Source organism: Molossus molossus, unplaced genomic scaffold (genome assembly GCF_014108415.1).
Source record: "Molossus molossus isolate mMolMol1 unplaced genomic scaffold, mMolMol1.p scaffold_m16_p_1, whole genome shotgun sequence".
In the NCBI taxonomy this organism is placed as follows: Eukaryota; Metazoa; Chordata; class Mammalia; order Chiroptera; family Molossidae; genus Molossus; species Molossus molossus.
The window spans coordinates 43492000-43512164 of record NW_023425344.1 but is presented as its reverse complement, the minus strand read 5'-3'; the positions used below and the strand labels follow the sequence as shown (position 1 = coordinate 43512164).

Here is a 20165-nt window from a genome sequence, read left to right as displayed (position 1 = left end):
AGGGAGAGAGAGGGAGGGAGGGAGGGAGGGAGGGAGAGAGAGAGAGAGAGAGAGAGAGAGAGAGAGAGAGAGAAACATCGACATGAAAGGGACACATCGAGTGGTTGTCCCCCGCACGACCAACCAGGGCCGGGGACAAAGGGCAACCGAGGTACGTGCCCTTAGCGGGAACCAAACCCAGGTCTCTCTAGGCCGCAGGCCGACGCTCTAACCCCTGAGCCAAATCGGCCAGGGCTCACCTTGACATAATAAACGTGTCTAGTATATATGGCTTTGCTTTTTAATTAAAAAGGTGATTGTTTTGGTCTTACTCCACAAGTTAAAGAAGGAAAAATTCAGGGCTTTTGCTAGGACAAGACTCTAGAGAATCCACAGAGCCATTAATACAGAGAAATTTTGTGTTCTGAAAAGGTCAATGATTTATATTGGCTAAGATTATTTTTGAGCCCTAGTTTTCTTTATTGTTAAGTTCTCCTGAATACATTATTATCAATCTCTTTGTTAACCTAATGAATTATTCCATATATAATATTTAAGTTTAAGTAGTGTCATTGGGGTAAAAGAAAAAGGCATCTTTGTTAACAGAAATATGTAAACTAAAATACAAAATGGAAAACAAATTATTCTGTTTCTTTTGGCTTCTCCATTGATTTCAGTCAAAAGACAACATCAAAAGTTTAGTACTATCTCAGTTCATCTCATATAAAAGCAATTCTGTGTCTCTTATTTGGATTTAATGTAGAATTGACATCCTGAATGCAGCCCAAAGAACTTTAAGATTATAAGCGCTTTAGTTTTAAAATTATGTCTTAAACTATATATATAGAAAGATAATTGACTTAAATGGTTTATTCATCATTTCCTCATTATAGTCTTCTTCAGTATGATTTGAGGAAGTGGGTATCCATTAAGTGAGGTAGGGATGAAGAGTGTGATAAACATTCTTATTCTGTTCTTTATGCTGCCTGTGATACTATTCAGTGAGGAGACAAGTACACAAGGTAAAGGAAACTTCAAATTCTAATACATTTAAATCACATTTCAAGCAGCCAGAAGTGGTACAGCATCTCTTCTCCACAGCCTGGCAAATTAGGCTCCTTTAATGTGATAAAATCTAGTCTTGATGAAATCTTTTATTTTTAGTTTGGTATCTTATAAAGGATGCTTACAAAATCACTGTGTCTGTATATGTGAGTGTCTGTCTACCCTCGTATGCTGTCATAGACAGTTGGCATTGCCTTGGCAACCTTGCAGGATCAGATTCCTGCATTCAGTATTCAGTGAAAGGAAAACCCACACTGCCTCTTCTTCCCATCTGTAAATGAGAGAAAGTCAATCTCTATGAATTTGAGTCTTTTGTTGTAGTCATATAGTTATAAAAATTATAATAAGCTCCTTTGGGGCAGGGGTATGTTTATTTGATTTTGTATCAACAGAGCCTTGCTGGTACCTGGCTCATAGGGGAGGTACTCAAGAAATCTTTCTTAATCAATGGAATTTCTTTTTTTCAAAAGGAAAGTATACCATTGTTTTGGGGTTGGTTCCGAAGTTTTAAAATGTGCAGTAAACTACCTGGTGATGATCACAGCCAGAACTGAGGGGAGTGATTCACAGTTAGCTTCTGCAAAGTCTATCCTACTTTGCTTATTCCTTCCCAATCTCCTATGAGTGCCTCTCTTTTGTGAGAATTAACCGAGTGATTCTGGGAAACGTAGTCCTCAGGCTTTCAGACCCTGTGACATAGGGATGGGCATGGAAGTAGGAGACTTGCTGAACTGCCACAAGGTAACCAGCAGCAAAAGTCCTAGGCACAGCTTTTACAAAATTTACTTGCAAATGACTGTGTGGGTGTCAATCATATGGCAGAATTCAGTATGACTCGTCAAGACGTTAGACGTAATACAAGGATTGATTGTACACAAGTTTCAAAATGATCTCGTTTGCATGTTTCACTATACCATTTGAGATGATATCCGTATATACAGGCAATTCTTGTGTGTGTCATCTGGAGATTTTTCTTTTTTTTTTTTTATCCCCACCCGAGGACATTTTTCCATTTTTTGTACAGACAGAGTGGGAGGGAGAGAGATGAAGAGAGAGAGAGGGAAACATCGATGTGAAAGGGACACATCAAGTGGCTGCCACCCGCACGACCAACCAGGGCCGGGGACAAACTGCAACCGAGGTACATGCCCTTAGCAGGAACCGAACCTGGGTCTCTCCGGACCGCAGGCGGACGCTCTAACCGCTGAGCCAAACCGGTCAGGGCATGGAGATTTTTCTTATGGGTATGCTCATTGAATCAAGGAGTCCTTGTGAATAAGGGCTAGTTATGGAAAAACCTTGGGAAGACATTGCTTGTGGGTACTGAGATTTTCTGACCCTCAGAGTTACAATTTTTCTTTTTTAGAAAGTAGATCTTAACAGGTTAAAGAGGGTCTGTAGATCTTCCCCTCTTCCCCCAAGTTAAGTAGCTGCAAAGAGGGGTAACAGTTGTAACATCTATACATTTTCTCTTATAGACTTGCCTTTGTTTTGAAATTATTTTTAATTTTTAGAATGTTTCTCCTAGAACTTGGGAGAAATGTGTCCTTTTTAGTGTCCTGAATGAGGCCTGTTGTCCCCAGGCCCACAGTCTCTGCCCTCAGAAAGTGATAAAAGGAGTTGGCAAAGAACTGTCTCCCCGCTATCCAACCCTGAATATTGCCCAGTACACAGTAGGTGCATAATATATTTTGGCAAATGAATGAAGTAAAATATTATGGTGTAGGGCATTGACATTTAGAATGTTTTTACTTTATTTTGAAACATCTCTTTGACGTGGTTGATGGCTGAACAGTGGGTTTGGCTTCTCTTCACATTATTCTTCAATGTTGGTTCAATGCTACCACTGCCTTCCAGGACACCACTGCATGGGGAGCCAGGGCGGACTCCCAGCGACACCTTGCCCTATGGAGAGGAGTACAATGTTTTTGGATCGGTACAGGAATTCATGTGCTAGTGCTTCAGGAAGGCAAACAAATTGCAAGGTTTGTATTGCAAACTGTTTTTTTACCCACTAGGATGTAGGTTCCTATGATTTAGACAATTTCTTGTCTTCCTTCTCCCTTTTCTTTACATTCATAGTATTTTATAGTTTTGACCTCAATTGTTTCATGCTCATTTTAACTCAATTTATCAATATTTATTGAGTGACTGCTTTTCATTATATGTTATACTAAGATTAGTATACAAACAAAAATATATCATCTCTCCTTTCAAAAATTTACAATTTAGTTGTGGAAACAGACTGCAAACTAAAATTTTAATATTTTAGGTGAAATGTTTGCATAGAGATGACCATTGGCCATAAAAAAAAAACAATATAAACAAAACATATATTTTATTTAGAGTCAGCTATGGGACTTAAAGAATTTTATTCAATTTGTATACCTACTACTAATTAATAGACTCTCAATTAATGTGTAATGCATTGATTAGTAAATTCTTAGTAACATTATTAGTAATAATGAACAATTAAAAGCATATTTTCTATTGATCTAATTGTCACATGAAATAATTTCAAGAAGCAATTTTAAATATTTAAGATGGATACAATTCTATACCCAATTCTGAGTTTATCCTGTATACTCATTTATATATACAAATTTCAGGTGTACAACATTAGAATTTAACATCTGCATATATATTCCACTTTTTAAACTGAAGTTCTTTTGTGCCCAGCATGTTAAAACCCAGCACTGCTTCTAAATTAGAGGTAAATGAGGAAGTTTGCTTTCATCCCTTGGTAGTGACGGAAGTGTCTCTGAACACTGGAGACCTCTCCTTAGGTTGAACTCAGAAGGTTAACATTCGAAGCAATTCTCTGGGTTTTTCCATGGGTGGGTTCAAATCTAATTCAAAGTATACTCAGAATCAATTTTCCCCCCCTTGAGTAAAAGAGTTTGCTGCCCATTAGGTACACACTTGACTCATCCTTAACTCATAACTGGTGCATGTTCCTGACACATCACACTCGCCTCCTACAGCTCGTCTTCCCACAGCTACTCACTCCACCAGGCACTGCACCACCGCCCAGGCTGGCAGGATCACTGCAATATCTTCCCACGGAGATATGCAAGAAGGAACACACATGGCTCTCCCACACATCTTCAAACGACCATGCAGAGTGAAGCACAATCTATTTTGGTTGTATATCCCTGTTTTCAAAGGTGAGTAGGCAGATACAAAGATGATGCTGCTGAAATCATCTTCATGGTCAAAAAAGATATTTTAAAATAGTCAGCAAATACATTCCTAGGGTTATTCAGTTTCTAAAACTAATGTAGTTTAGTTGATAGGGATCAATTCACCCACTGTTTTTAAATAAATGCAAGGTGTTTTTTGTTTTTGTTTTTGTTTTTGCATAAATCCTCCATTACCATTCTTCTCCTTCTTATAAAGGTATCCAATCTAGGAGGTCAATAAAAGTCTAATCTTGCATGTCAAATGTCAGAAAGCCTTATTATTGCCAGCATTTGAATCCTGTTAAAAACAAAACAGAACCAAGACAATAAGTTGGGCACATCCAAGTCAGGATGCCTCAGAGATACCAGAAACAAGGAGGTAATTGTTAAACTGTGGGAGGATGTCCTTTAGGCATTCAAGTTTTTACAGGCTACCTCAGTTTCAGCATTGCTAGTTCATGGGTGCTCTGTAGTAATAAACTGTCAGCCAGGAGACCTGGATCCTCATCTCAGATCTGCTGCTTTGTGTTCGAGAGACCATCGTATTTCTTGGCTATCTCCTCAGTAAAACTGGGTGTCCACATTTATTTGATGCTTTGTAAGTGTAAAATAACTCAACTGGAAAACACACACGCACATTTTTATTAGATAAAACTCTAGAGAAAACATCAGGAGGAGGGTGTAAGAAGAGCTAACATTTATTGAACATCTACTATAACCATCTTATAATCGTTAAAACTACTATAGTGTTAAGTAACCCCTCTCCCCACCACCCATTACTTACTGGAAAACAGAAGCCAGAAAGCAGAAATATTATGTATAATGTCCCCAAACTAGTGAATAGTATAGCTAAAAGCTGTTTCTTATACTAAACTACCCGAAATTATCATTCTCTAAAAGGGTGGTATTTTAATTGTGTGTGACTTAAGTATATCAAAATTTTAGGAGGTGTTTAAATATTCAAATAAATCTATGATTTTAATAACTTTTTTCTAATAAAAGTACTGTATTCTTCTTGTAAGATGGTTTTCTTATATTCGAATGTTTGGACTTTATAATTTTTAAAAATCTATACTAATTTTAGAGCAGTAGACATTTTTACATGTGCATATTTGTACATATTTCTGGTTTTCTCTGGGAAAATTTCTGGTTAAAGGGTATAAACTTTTTTGAACCTCTTTATTCATACTTAAAGATCATTTTCTAAAACATTTGTAACTAGTTTTATTTTCAGCTATATCATTGCAAAGTATATCACAATGAGTATGCCACTGCGTCTGTTTCCAGCTATATTCCAGCAATAAAATTATAATTCTACAAATATTTACTAGTGTAACTAGTAAAAAAAAATACATTTGTTTTTTGTTTCAATTTATATTTATTTAACTACGTTGAAGATAAACATTTGGTTTTATATGGATTTTTACATTTACCAACTTAATCTTTCTGGGATTTCTTTTCATAAGAGGTGAGGTGAAGCTCTGTTGGGGATTTTTCCTACTTGCTAGCCAATTTTCTCAACATTATTTGTTTCTCAACATCATTTATTTATTTATACCTCATTTATAATATGTTGTGTTTTACTTATTAATACTAGACTATACTTTTCGAAACTATATAACCCTCTATTTTTTTCCATAATATCATTCCCTGTTCATGATTGTAACTTCAAAATAGGTTTTAATAGCTCATGATAGAGTTTTTATTTTCATTAGTATCTTCCCAACTAATTTTTGTTACTCTTCACTGTATTCTTTTAGATTCACTTTAATATAAACACACACATGCACAAACACCTTTTAAAAGAAAAAAAAAAAAAACAACACTTGTTTTTTATTGCAAGTGTATTACATTCATTAATAAACCTTATGGAATCAATGTCTTCACAACATTCAATCATCATCTGGGAACATCATATATGCCATGTATCCCAGTCTTTTAAAAATGTTTTGTTATTAGAACTAGGGGCAATAGGTAGTATGATCATTGGGAACCATAGAAGGAAGGCAGAGTCAAGGCCATAGGAAGAATAGAAGCAGGGCCAAGGTAGCGGAGTCAATTAAGTGAAAGCAGTGGAGAAAAGAAGAGAGGGTCCTCACTGCTGGAGGATGATGACAGAGTAAGAACTCAGGCGTGTCCTTGATCACCTGCATGAGTCCAGTTTCCAACAGTAAATGCCTTGCTGCCACCTCAATAGTACTGAAAAGGTGTCCTGGGCTCTTAGAAACCTAGCTAGGGACTGTTCCTGTTTTATTCTTACATTCTGGCTCATTACTTAAATTAATTTGTATTCTTCGAGGTAGTCTCATCATGCCTCTTTTCCTTGCAGTGTGAAAAGATTTAAAAGATAATCATTACCTTTTGCTACCCTACAAAATTTGGCTCGTTAATGTTTTGTTTTGAAATTGTGTACCATATTCATCAGTGAGATTTGACTAAATTTGTCTTTGTGTATTTCAGAATGAAAACTGTCTGCTAATCCCTTAATTTGGTCATCTCAGGACTCTGTAAGCGTTGAGAGTGATCAGCACAAAAAAGAATGGCGCATGTAATCTCATGGTTGGTGAACACTTGCAATATGTGTGTTTTCTTTCCAGTATCTACATTTCAAAGTAAAGAAAACATTTTAGAATTGCATTTTTAAAAAGTGTTGTATTTACCAAATGTATTCCACTGATTTTCCTGATCATCACTGGCTTACCAATGATGATTAAGTTCTTCAATGTAAGCAGAACTAAATAATTACCAAATGGGCAATAATAGACTATTTAACAATATATTTATTGAACACATACTAAAATTTTAAGAACTGGGTTGAGTACTAAGGATTCCAACCAAGACTCCTATGACTGGCTGCCTGTTTTTATAGCGCTAAAAACTCTGGAAATGGAGAAAATAGAATACATCATTTATTATAATATAGTTTGACAGTGCTATGATAGAAATATATACAGGATGCTCTGGGTTTATGTGGAGGTACACACTGAGTACTTCTCTGTTCCAGGACCTGGACCAGTAATTTGAGTAAAATCAAGAACTGGACACTTTGGCGGCTGGAGAATCTTCATCAGTTCAATAAAGTCTTAAATTCTCCATCAATCATTTGTGTAACTGAAGGTAAGTTATTTAAATGCTGTACTTCAGTTTCATTGTCTATAAAGTGAAAAAAACTACATTCTTCCTAACATCTTTCTGAAAATTAAATTACCTAATGCATTGAAATGGACCCTAAAATATGCTGATCACAATATACTATTCCCCTCTATTATTATGAACATGAAGACGAACAAAAAAAAGGAGGAAGAGGTGAAAATAACAGCAGCAGCAGCTACAAGTGAATGGGAGACTTACTAAACAATGGACAATCCAAATTGCATGATGCTATACATGGGGCAGGGATCAGCAAAGGCTTCTCAGAGGCAGTGACTTCTTACTGAACCCTCCATGAGGAGTTAGGTTCAACAGGTAAACTTGGGAGGACCGGTTACCAAAGGATGAAGGAGAAGATTCTGTAATTTACTAGAAGCAAAAGAATGCATGACTGGAATACTGAGTGTGAGGTTGGGTTATTATAATAACTGATGTTGGTGATTTAACTGGGGACACAATCAAGAAGGATCTTTATGTTAGGACTCTTATCAATTGCAAGTGAAAGAAAAGCTAGTTCAGAACCACTTAATTTAAAAGAAACATTTTGAGGTCCTACAACTGAAAATCCAGGAGGAGAGTTGATGGGGCTCAGTGTCCGCAGGGTCTGGTGTTTGTCTGTCCTGCTCTGTTTTTCCAGCCATTTATTCTCTCTGGATGAAAGATTTAGCCCTCACAATTTCTAATTCAGCAGAAAAGATAATTCTTTGTTTTTATTACTTACCACAGGTTGGCAAAGTATGGCCTGAGGGCCAAATCAGTTCCAAAGCATTTTATTTTATTATTATTAATTTATTTATTTTTTGGTACCGATGTTTCTCCTTTTTCCCCCATTGACACCCTCCTCCCTGCTCCCCCCCTTCACAATATTGTTTTCTATGTCCACTGGTTATGCATATATGCATATAAATTCTTTAAAGCAGTTTATTGTAAGGCCAGTGAGGTTTGCCCCCTCCCCATATTCATTTGTTAAAATACTAATCTCCAGTGTGATGGTACTAGGAGATGGGGTGTTTGGGAGGTCATTTCTGCATGAGGGTGGAGCTCTCACGAACGGGATTGCTGGTCTCAACCATGTGAGGCTAACAAGAAAACAACCATTTGCAACCTGGAAGAGGTCCTTCACCAGAACCTGACCATGTCTGCACCCTGATCTTGGACTTGAAACCTCCAGAACTGTGAGAAATAAATATCTGTTGTTTATAAACCACCCAATCCATGGTATTCTGAGCAGCCTGAACTAAGATAGCCTGCTAATAATGCCGGTTTTATTCCTGTTAAAAGGCTGTAAATAAATAAAGACAGATGAATATGTAATGGAGACTCTCTGTGGCTGGGCCCTCAAATCCTAGAATGTTAGCTTCTGGCCCAACACTCTTTATTAAGTGAAAGTTCTGTGATTATTTCTATCTGACTGACTTGGCTTGGGACATAGGCTCTTCACTCTCTAGTCACAGTGGTCATACTCAGAATAGCTAGGTTTAGGCTTCATGCCCACCTCTGGAATTCAAGATAGAACCAGATTTAACAGAAGCACATGGACTGAGCATGGAAGAGGTATGGTCACTCAGAGAAAAATAAGAAGAGCAAATGGGCTGTAACATAGTAACTCTCCAGCATAGCTTTGCAAGCCATGTTGAAGAGAATGTATTCCTTCCTGAGAGCACAGATTGCCACTGAAGGCTGTTTATGGTGTATACTGGCCAGCTATGTCTATGTTTTAATATGTTCAAGTGTCAGGATTCATTTCAGAATTTCAAACTACAGTTTCCTACTAGTTCTGCTGTCCCTTAGCACTCACAGAATTCTTTCGCCTGCAGCTTGAGGGCCTTTTCCCTTGCCAGATCACTCCGTTGAGTATGACTCACAGATTCTGGAAGCACGAACAGAGACTTAAAAGAAGATTCAGGCCAAAGTTCCAGACAGGAAGATTTAGATGCATGCTAGCAGAGCAAGTTTTTCTACATCTGGATACTAGATAAGATTCAGATTGAGAATGGAGAAATAAGTCATGACAATTGAAAAAGAAGGCATGTCATTGAATTCTGGAAGGAGGGTAGCATGGGGCAGGGTGCATTAGTAGAGACCTTTTAGAGAGGAGCATCTTAAACTTTAATGGACCATACCTACCACCTGATACACTGTTAAAACACATTTTAATTGAGTCGGCTTGGGATGAAGCCTAAGAATATGCATTTCTCCCAAGACAGCAGGAGATGAAATGGCTAGCAGTCTATGGGTCTCACTTAGTAACGGGTATAAAGTACTAGGAAGCTTCTTGGAAGTTGACTCAGTGACCAACAATTATTTTTGTAACTCTCCAGGGAGAATTAAAATCTTCAGTGGTCACCCCATTGGCCATCAATTCAAAGTGACATTTGCTTCCCCTCAGCGCCATCATCCTGTTACTTGTGAAGAATCCCAAAACAGATGGCCTGACCATTTTAATTGGGTCTTCTACTAGAACAGAAAGTGGAGATTTGGACAATTTGGTGGTGGAGGCAAAATGAAAGGAAATCCCTGCTTTGTGTCCAGTATGGGACCAGATGTTCTTCGTTTGAATTTTCCCTCTGAACTGGGGTAACAGTAAACATATAATCCCTTTGACACTCTAGCTTCAGTTTGGGTGATAGATTGTAACAGGAGGCAAGACAAGAATTACAGACACAGGATGCTTTAATATTCTAGAGGAGAAATGATAGTGTTTTAAATTGAGGTTGAGATAGGCAACTGAGAGAGAAAAAAAATCTATCTGGAGATTGTTGTCAGTAGAATCGATGAAGTTTAATCCTTGATTTTATGAGGGGCATAGAGGAGAGGAAGGGATCTTGAATAAATCCAGTCTTAGAATTTGGGATACTGAATTTAACATTGCTTATTGAACTAGAAAATATTTGCAAAGGCACAGGAGGCGCTGTTTGCTACTTATTATTCAAGAACTATCTATGATGAGTGCATTTTGGGTAGAGATTTGAAGGAAGGGTGGGGATTATATAGACAGAGAAGCAGAGTTGGTGATAATGTTTCAGCAGACTGAATGGCATGTGCATAGGTGCAGGGAAATGAAATGTCATGAGTGGCTCACTGTATGACTGGTGATGGGTGTTTATGGAGCAGGAAGCAGAAAGTACAGTGAGCCTTGAAAAGTAGGTAGACGTAAAAATCTCAGAAGTTTTTAAATGCTAAACAAAGACTTTCAAATTGTTTTTTAAAATTAAATGAAGCCATTCAGGAATTTAAGCAAAGGATAAACACAATGTAAAACAGAATTTAAGAAGAGAGGAAGGGGACCATCATTTTACCGATGCATTTTATGTAACAGGGTTTTATTAATTATCTTGTTTTAGCATGGAGGATAAATGGCATTGAGCTTCTAAAAAGCTGATGACAAATTGCTGTAACTCCATTCTTAGGACACAGAAATTTTTTCTTAAGAAATGCACTCTGTGTTTGTATTCATTTTCAAGCTGGGCTATATAGTTAACTATGATTGTATTACCTTTTAATACAATGACTTGTGGCCACCTTGCATCCCTCCACTGAGTTCATTTTTATGGGTGGGAAGCCTTTTATGTGCCTGCCATTAATATACTCCAAAATTTCTGGGTAATCTATAATGTTCCTTTCAATACATTATTCACAGTAGGTCATCCAACTTTTCTTGGGGACATCTGTTCTAGTAGATTTTACCTGAAAATACAGATTTCTCTCTAGGCTAGAATACAGAAGCTGTTTTAAAGCCTTAATTTGGGGGAATTCCTTTTCTCTAGTTTTGAATTCTCTGATTCCTAAATACTGTCTTTTCTTCTTTTGGTTTACTCCCACATTTTAGTGGAGTACACCTCCTAGTAAGTTCATAATAAGTGGTGAATGAGAGTTTAACTTCATAGATATTGAATGTCTAAACTTTTTTATTCTGTTCTTTTGTGACTAATATTCCAGGTGAATGTAGGATTTTATAATGCAAATATTTTTCCCCAAGGAGGTTGGAGATACTGATCCATTTTCTTCTACCCCTAGTGTAGCTGTTGCTATGTTCTATGCCATTCTGATACCAGCTGTTTAATGTGACATCACTTTTTAAAAAATTATTTTTAGAGGGAATGGGAGAGAGACAAGAAACAGTGATGACAGAGAACATCAACTGGCCACCTCCCGCATGCTCCCCACTGGGGACTGGGCCCACAACCTGGGCATGGGCCCTGAATCCAACCGCTTGGTGCATGGGTTGACGCTCAACCACTGAGTTACACCAGCCAGGCGTGACATCACTTTTTAAATTTTATTCTGATATTCTATGTAGCTCCCCAACTTTTCAATGATATGATATGTTGAGAATATAGTTTTACTTATTTAACTGCACTTTGGGTGGGTCTTTTTAATCTGGAAGCATTTTTCTTCATTCTAGAAATGTTCTTATATTTATTCCCTTTCTAAAATTTTTTTTTTTTTCTTCTTAGCAATTGTAATATTTAGATGTTGAAGTTTTTGGATTGTACCTTTAACTTTATTACTTTTTCTCCTCTTTTCATACTTTCTGGAAGATTTCTTTAGCCTCACTTTTCATTAATTAAAAAAATTTCTTCGATTATAATTTTAGTTTTAAGATCTCTTCTTCTCTTATTATTATTTATCATTGCCTATTCCTGTTTCTTGAGATCAAGGTTTTCTCTCATCTCTCTTAGGATATTAACCATAGTATTTCTTTTGAAGTTTTTTTTACTTCCTGTCTTGTCACTATTTCTTTTTCTTTTTTTTTTATACTCACCCGAGGACATTTTTCCATTTTTTGTTCAGATAGAGTGGGAGGGAGAGAGAGGAAGAGAGAGAGAGAGAAACATCGACGTGAAAGGGACACATCGAGTGGCTGCCACCCGCACAACCGACCAGGGCCAGGGACAAACTGCAACTGAGGTACGTGCTGTTAGTGGAAACCAAACGCTGGTCTCTCTGGACCGCAGGCAGATGCTCATACCGCTGAGCCAAACCGGCCAGGGCACTATTTTTTTTTATTTTTAATAGTTTCCTAGTCATTGCTATTTTCTCTAAATTTATTATAAGGTGGTTTTTGTGTGTGTGTGTGTTGTTTTTTCCAAATACTTGGAAATATTTAGTATTGTAGGCAGAATTCTAACATGGCTCCAACATTCTTGGCTCTGGAGGATATGCCTCGTACGATCCTCCCCCTTGGGTGTGTTGGAACCTGGCAATATGAAGGGACAGGACTTTGATTAGTACACATAACATGGCAAAGGTAGTAGGGTAGTCACTCATGAAATTAACTTATATTATAAAAGACTCCATCTTGGCAGGATAGAGAGAGGGTCTGTGTTGGCCTGAAGAAGCAAACTCCCCTGTATGGAAAAGACCACAGGCTAGAATCAGGGGCTAGTCCTGGTAGCTGACACTGGCCTTCAAACAGTTGGGTGCACAGATACAAGAAATGGAATCTGACCAACCACCCTAGCAAGCTGCGGATGAAGACACAGCCTGGCTGACATCTGATGTCAGTCTTTTGAGACAGTGAACAGAGAACCCATGTGAGCCATTTCTAGTCTTCTGACCTAGAGAAATGTGAACTAATAAATAGATGTTATTTTTACGCTGCTAAATTTGTGATATTTCACATAAGAATAGAACACTAATACAATTTGGCATTCATGCTTTGTCTTTTCCTATTTAAGAAAGAAAAACCACAAAGCAAATTAGAAGCCCTGAGTACATGAGGGGGCTATCATTACTGTCACTTAATTCATGTCTTTGGTCAAAGTTTACATCTAAAGATTGTCCTTTCTTTACCACCTTTTAAAAATAGCACCCCTGGTACTATCTAACTGCTTAACATTTCATAAATTTGCTGAAAACAATAACCAGCACATCCAAGAAGCTTAACTAACTCCAAGTAGTATAAATACAGATAATCAAAGCAGCTACACCAGAGTAAAAATATTGAAAACCAGAAAACCTTGAAATTGGAAAGAGAGAAACAAACACATTCCATACAAGCTAACCCCAATAAAATTAGTTGCTAACTTCTCTTTTGGAACAATAGAGGTCAGAAGGCTGTGGCATGACACATGCAGTGTAATCGAAGTGATGGAAGTAAAAAGCAAAACAAAAGTGTCATCAAAGAATTTTATATTTTACAAAACTATCTTTCAAAAATTAAGGTGAAATAATGACATTCTCAGGTAGACAAAAACTGAGAGAATTTCTCGCTAGCAATTCTATCTTTAAAAAAATGCTAAAGCAGTGTTGTCGGGCTGAAAGCAAGTGACACCAGACGGTAATTCATATGCACACACACTCGTAAAAAGTGTCAGGAAAGGCAGTTATGTAGGTAATTATACATGACAGTGTAATTGCATGTTCACTCTCCTTTTTAAATCTCATTTAAAATGTATTGCATAAAACAATATGTATATAATTATATTGTTGAGGTTATAACATATAGAAATGGAATGTATTTGACAAAACAGCACAAAGGAGGTGGGTGTGAATAAAGATTTATTTGAGTATTGAAATGACAGCAGATGGTGCCTTGAATCCACAGGGAAAAAATGTACAGAATCAGAAATGAAAAATAGGAATATTAATATAATAAACTCTCTATATAGTTGCTCTCTTCTCTTTAAAAGACATACTATTATAAAAAGTAATAATTATACCAATGTATTGTAGGGTTTGTAATATATAATTGTAATATGTTTAACAACAACAGTACAAAAATGTAGGAGGATGCAGCTATATAATAGTAAAGATTTTCTATTTTACAAGACTCAAGTTACTGTAAACCTGAAGTAGATTTTGGAAGTTAAGATTTTGTATATAGTGTGTGTGTGTGTGTGTGTGTGTGTGTGTGTATTTTTTTCCTAGAGCAATTACTAAGAAAATAATTTTAAAATATAATTAAAATTTATTACAGGAATTAAAAGGTTACTAACAAAAATCCATTTAATACAAAGTAAACAGTAAAGGAGGAACAAAAATACAAATCACCCAGAAATGAAAAGTAAAAGTGTAGATATAAATCTAACTATATTCATAACAAAATTAAATATGAATGAATTAAATAATCACATCAAAAGTTAGATATTATCAAATTAAAATTTAAAAATGGCACAGCTATATGCTCTCTATAGGAGACATATTTTAGACTTAATGATACAAATAGGTTGAAAATAAAAGGATGGAGATAATGTACTATGTAAAATTGATAGATGAAAAGCCACAGAGTGATTGATTACAGACTATTGTTTTCCTGAAAAAAAAAAACACATTGCAGTGAAGCAAGACCTTTTTTCTGGTGCTCGTCAGTTATTCGAGAGAGGAAGACTCCAGTTCCTCTCTGGGGCTGGGTGGGTACAGGTGAGGTGGTGTTTGTGTGGTCTAAGTTTCCTAGGTAACATTCTGCAAACTTGGGGGTAGGTGTGCCAGAGAGGGACTTCATCATTTCGGATGTGAATTCCAGATCTTCTTTTTTCTGGATTGCATCTTTCTTCCACCCTAAATTGTGCCAACATTCTCACCACTAGATTTTTTTTCAGGTTTAATTTCTCTAAAACTGGGGTCATCTGCTAGGTTGAGACAGAGTAATTTCCTAAATGGGAAATGTAAATAAAGAGAAAATTTTTAAAGTTTTCAATCCTTTAAAGATTTTTAATCAATTATCTTTTTAAAAACAGTGACCTGTATTTCAGCCTTAATCTTATCTGGGCTTTTCAACAGGAATTTACTTTTACCTAGCTGCCACGTCAGGTACTTTTCACCTGCTTGTCATTTTCCAAGTATTTGCTTCTTTTATATATTATCTCCCCCTCTCCTCCTTTTTGCTTTTTGTCTTCGTGAGTTTATGCTTCCCCACATTTATTGTAATTTTAGTGGGATTTTGGAGGGAGCTAAGACAAATGTAATTATTTATTCTGTCACATCTGATCTTATAGTATAGCTCCTTAAAAATAGGTCATCAAAGTAAAAATAATATAAATTTCAGTTACACAGATCTTGGTTCAAGTACTGAATCAATTTCACACTGATGGTGTTACAAAAATAGCTTACATATTTTTTTTGAGCCTCTATTTTCTCAATGGAAAAACATGCACAATATTTTCAAAATACCTTATGAGATAATACTTATCTCATAAGTCTACCTGAGAAAAGATATATGCAGTGTTTTCATGGCTTGCTTCTTTGTGGCTGTAACTGTCACCACCACCACCATCATCATCATCACCATATCCTGGCTCCATGGCCCAAAGTGTCTTTGATCAGTGTTTGAAATCTTACAGCTACTTAATAATTTAATATTATTGAATTTGAACAGGAGTATTCAAATAACCAGAGACTGATATATATATATATTATCCTCAACCGAGGACATTTTTCCATTTTTTGTTCAGATAGAGTGGGAGGGAGAGAGAGGAAGAGAGAGAGAGAGAAACATCGACGTGAAGGGACACATCGAGTGGCTGCCACCTGCACGACCAACCAGGGCCGGGGACAAACTGCAACCGAGGTATGTGCCCTTAGCGGGAACCAAACCCGGGTCTCTCTGTACCGCAGGCCGACGCTCCAACCGCTGAGCCAAACCGGCCAGGGCAAGACTGATATATTTTGAGCTGTTGTTCTACCTTCTGGTTAGAAAGAATTTATTTGGAGAGAACATGGCTTATGATTCTATTAAATCCCAACCAGGCATGAGAAGCTACATTGAGTTGTGAAGGTTGAGGTGGGCTAAGGTGATTGCTAATAGAATGGCCACATATTTTTAGTGGTGTAAGAAAAATTTAAATCCACAGAAATATACAATTTGTGAGATGTCATGAATTATATATGATTGTTAAGGAAGAATTCAAGATATGTAGGATTTTTGTTCATTTTCAGTTAATTGCATTTACAATTCTTACATTTTCCTCTTTTTTTTTTTTTGGTCTTTTGATTTTTATGAGAGCTTTATAACCCCAATTTTTTCTTCATTAATACTACTTGCTTGTAGTAATGGATGTGTTGTCTTTAGTGATGAATAATTCATTTATAAAATAACAAGCATATCCTCATCATTACAAATTAACCACATGAGTATTAAATGGAAAGTTGAATAGCTCCTTGACATTCTCTGAATCAGTAGCACTAGACTAGACTCTGATTGGCAGAAATTATAAGAACTAAGAATAATAAAACAATTTAGTTAAATTTTCAGGAATCAGAAGAAGTCAATGCAGTGGACTAGTATCAAAAGCAAAACACTTTTATTTGTGTAACCTTCTTTTCTGAATAAGAAAGAGCCTTCTGGTCTCCATGTGCCTCATAACTATTGTCTCTGTGTAAAGAGAATTTTCTTCCAAGAAAATAATTTTTTAAAGGAATTTTATCCCATTAATTAAATATTTTTCAGAGTGGCTGCACTGCCCATATTTCATGCTATGGGATTTAAAATTGTGTTTTAATACTGATGAATAAGTTGTCCATGTATTTTGTAAACATTCTCAAGGATGGTGGTCTGTTAAGTAGTAAAATTATTGAAGCACAAATATCACTGTTTCAATAAGATTTTATGTACCCTGTAAATGCAATATGATATATGTTATTCTTTCCCTGTATTTGGTGCAATATATATTCAGTTTTTTCCCCATGAAGTTAATTTTACAATCAGTAGCTCTTTCTGAACAAAATTTTGTTACAGCTTCATGGGTACTAGAAGCATACAGGGAGTCATTATTTCCCTTCAGATAAAGATAAGGAGTTAGACAACCCCAACCCACGTTGTTTATATTTTGAAGTCATGCTTAATATCTAAGCTCTAATTATCTTTTATCTCTTTATATCTATCATATTTATATACTTTTCTCTTCCATTTATATTGAAGTAACTATACCACTAGCTCATCTAACAGCTTATATAGCTTCATGGACAGCAAAGTCAATTTCAGAACAGGATGCATTGACTTAAGTAACAAAATGAAGGAAAATTTGCCAGGCTGGTGTGACTCAGTGGTTGAGCATCAACCCATGCACCAAGAGGTCACTGGTTCACATTCCCAATGGGGACTGTGCAGGAGGCAGCCAAATTGGTGTTCTTTCTTATCAATGTTTCTATCTCTCCCTTGCCCTTCCTTTCTCTCTAAAAAATAAAATAAATTACATTTTTTAAAAAAATGGAGGAAGATTTGTTTCAGTTCTTGGTTTTGCATGGTTAGGGGGAGAAAGGAAGTTTTGATCTTCCCAGTTTCTTGAAAATCCAATGTTACTTGATTCAAGTATACACAATCAAATGTTTGATAACTGTGTATGCATACACAACTACACATAAAAATTTAGACATTCACTGTAAGATAATAAAACTGTTATAATAAATAGAATTTGTTTTGTGAAGCACAGGGTTCTTCAGCTGGATAAGAAATTGAGATTCTAAAATTCTAATGCCAGTCACACAGACCTGTTGTGTGAACTTACACAAGTAACTCATTCTGTTTATTTCTGCTCTAAAATAAAGCTTGCTACATCCACTCAAGTAATGGTTTTGTGAGAGAGGATAATTAAAAAAATAAGAAGCAAATGGCCAGTGACTTCATAGCCCTGAGATCAAAGATGAAAGGGTATTTAACTTTTTTCATTTGTACATATTTGAGTTATCAAGGTATTTAAGTCAAGTCTTGGTAATAAACTATAATGACAATTGTTCCTGAACTCTGTTGGTTTTAGTAGAAAGAGCATTAGTTCTAGGATTTGACATACTGAGTTGTAGCTCAAGCAATGCCACTAATTCTGCAAGGTCAATGATACTTCTCAGGAAACATATTTGCTCATTTGAAAAGATTGGGCAATTCTCCTCCTTACTTATGTGGCTATTATGAGCAGCACAATACTCTAAAGCGAGGAAAGGTATTTGGAACATGTGGAGTGTTATATAAATGTAAGATGATATTTCTAAAGCTAATACCTTTTAAAAAGTATTTCAGAATCAAATATATCATAGGGGGGATATTCAGAAAACTGTAATGACTTTCACGTCTAGAATGTTCATACTTGTAAATTTTTGAGTTAAAAACATTTTCCTTCTACTAGGATTTCTAACAATGATTATTAATGTCCAGGCCATGATTTTGCATGCTTCTAGGTCGACCACTCAATCACTGTGTTTCTTTAATAAGTAATCTAGCCCTGGCCGGTTAGTCTCAGCAGTGAGAGCGTCGGCCTGGGGTCCAGAGAGACCCGGGTTCGGTTCCCGCTAAGGGCATGTACCTCGGTCGCAGTTTGTCCCCAGCCCTGGTTGGGTTGTGTGGGTGCTATGTGTCCCTTTCACGTCGATGTGTCTCTCTCTTTCTCATCCTCTCTCTTCCTCCGACTCTATCTGAACAAAAAATGGAAAAATGTCCTCAGATGAGGATAAAAAAAAAAAAGTAATCTGTATATATATATTTTTTCTTTCTCAGTACTCATACAGTTCTCATTCTTTACCAGCCATGATACAACTTTTCAAATTCAAATAAATCCATTCTATGGTCACTAAGAATATTTCATCACTAAAATTGAACACTTCTTTTCACTTCTTCTCATGATTCTGTCTACAGTATTTGAAACTTGGTCTCTCCCTGTTCCCTATTTCCTGAAAAATATGTTAACTTGCTTTCATTAAAATGATCTAAGCTAGTATGCTAATGAGCTCTTTTCCCATTTCTTCCTTTCCTTTGCTTATCTATCCCTCTGTCTTTATCCTAAAAGAGGCTAAATGCCAGTTCTCTCTCTGTCCCTAATCTCTACAACTTCATTAGTACTTCCTATTTTTTCCTTACTTATCATTCAAATGATGAATTTACCTCCATGTCATCGACATGCCTTCCTGGTGTTTCTAACCTGTGTTAGCTGGTCATTCTCTGCTTTTGGCCTTAGCATTTTCCTGTCTTTGCCAAAATACTTAAAGATGCAATCATTGCAAAAACTCTATAATTTCTAAAGCTTTTTTACCAGTTAAATTTAAAAGACTGGAAGTTAGTAACTAAATAAAAGTATACTGAATTTTAAATATAGTAGGTTGGGAGTTTTTAAAATTACAAAAAATAAGAGTACAGTAGGTTGAAAGTTTATATTCCATTTTGTTCAGTTTTCATGAAGTGAATTCAGCCTTAGCATGAGAGCTGATATCTATTTCTACTTTTTTGGGGAAGGAGGGGAGTAATGATATGGGGAGTCAAAATTTAATCCACATTTGTAGTACATTGTGTTAACTATTTTTCTTTTCTTCTGTTTTTTAATGAAGGAGACAGATTTGTGTTTTATCATTTAAAATGCTAAATAAAGGCTTAAGGAATATGTAAGAACTTACTGGGGATTTTGGAAGATATAAAAAGTCAGGCTCAGTTTTTATGTGAAGGGGCTTACTGTCTTGATGTAAACTTATGTGAGAGGGGATATGTAAAAGGTATTTATGGTACTAGATAGAGTAAAATAAATGCCTTAAGAGAGGGAGAGATAAAGTGCTCTGTGAACTTTACGATGTATAATAAAATATATGTGGCTTGATGTTTATACTCATATGCAAACTGCAGGTTTTATTTTTCTTAGATGCCTGCAATTTTTCATAACAAGAAAGGGACTCCTGTGCCGGCTCATGCCCTCCAGAGCCAGCCTGCCTAGGTCGGACCTGTCAGTTACTCACTGGTTGTGTGCTGTTGGTCAGCTTAACCTCTCTGTGCCCCAAATCCTCCTCTGTTAGTCGGGGGAAAATAAAAACAGTACATACTTTACTTGATTATTATAAGATTAAATTGTATGTATTTGTAGAATCGTACAACTG

The 20165-nt window shown here is 36.3% G+C and overlaps 1 pseudogene; it reads right to left on the bottom strand.

Annotated features, from left to right (window-relative positions):
• The window catches only part of LOC118624630, a 48334-nt pseudogene extending 32712 nt beyond the window's left edge, over positions 1-15622 (bottom strand).
• Positions 15623-20165: the final 4543 nt, after the last annotated feature.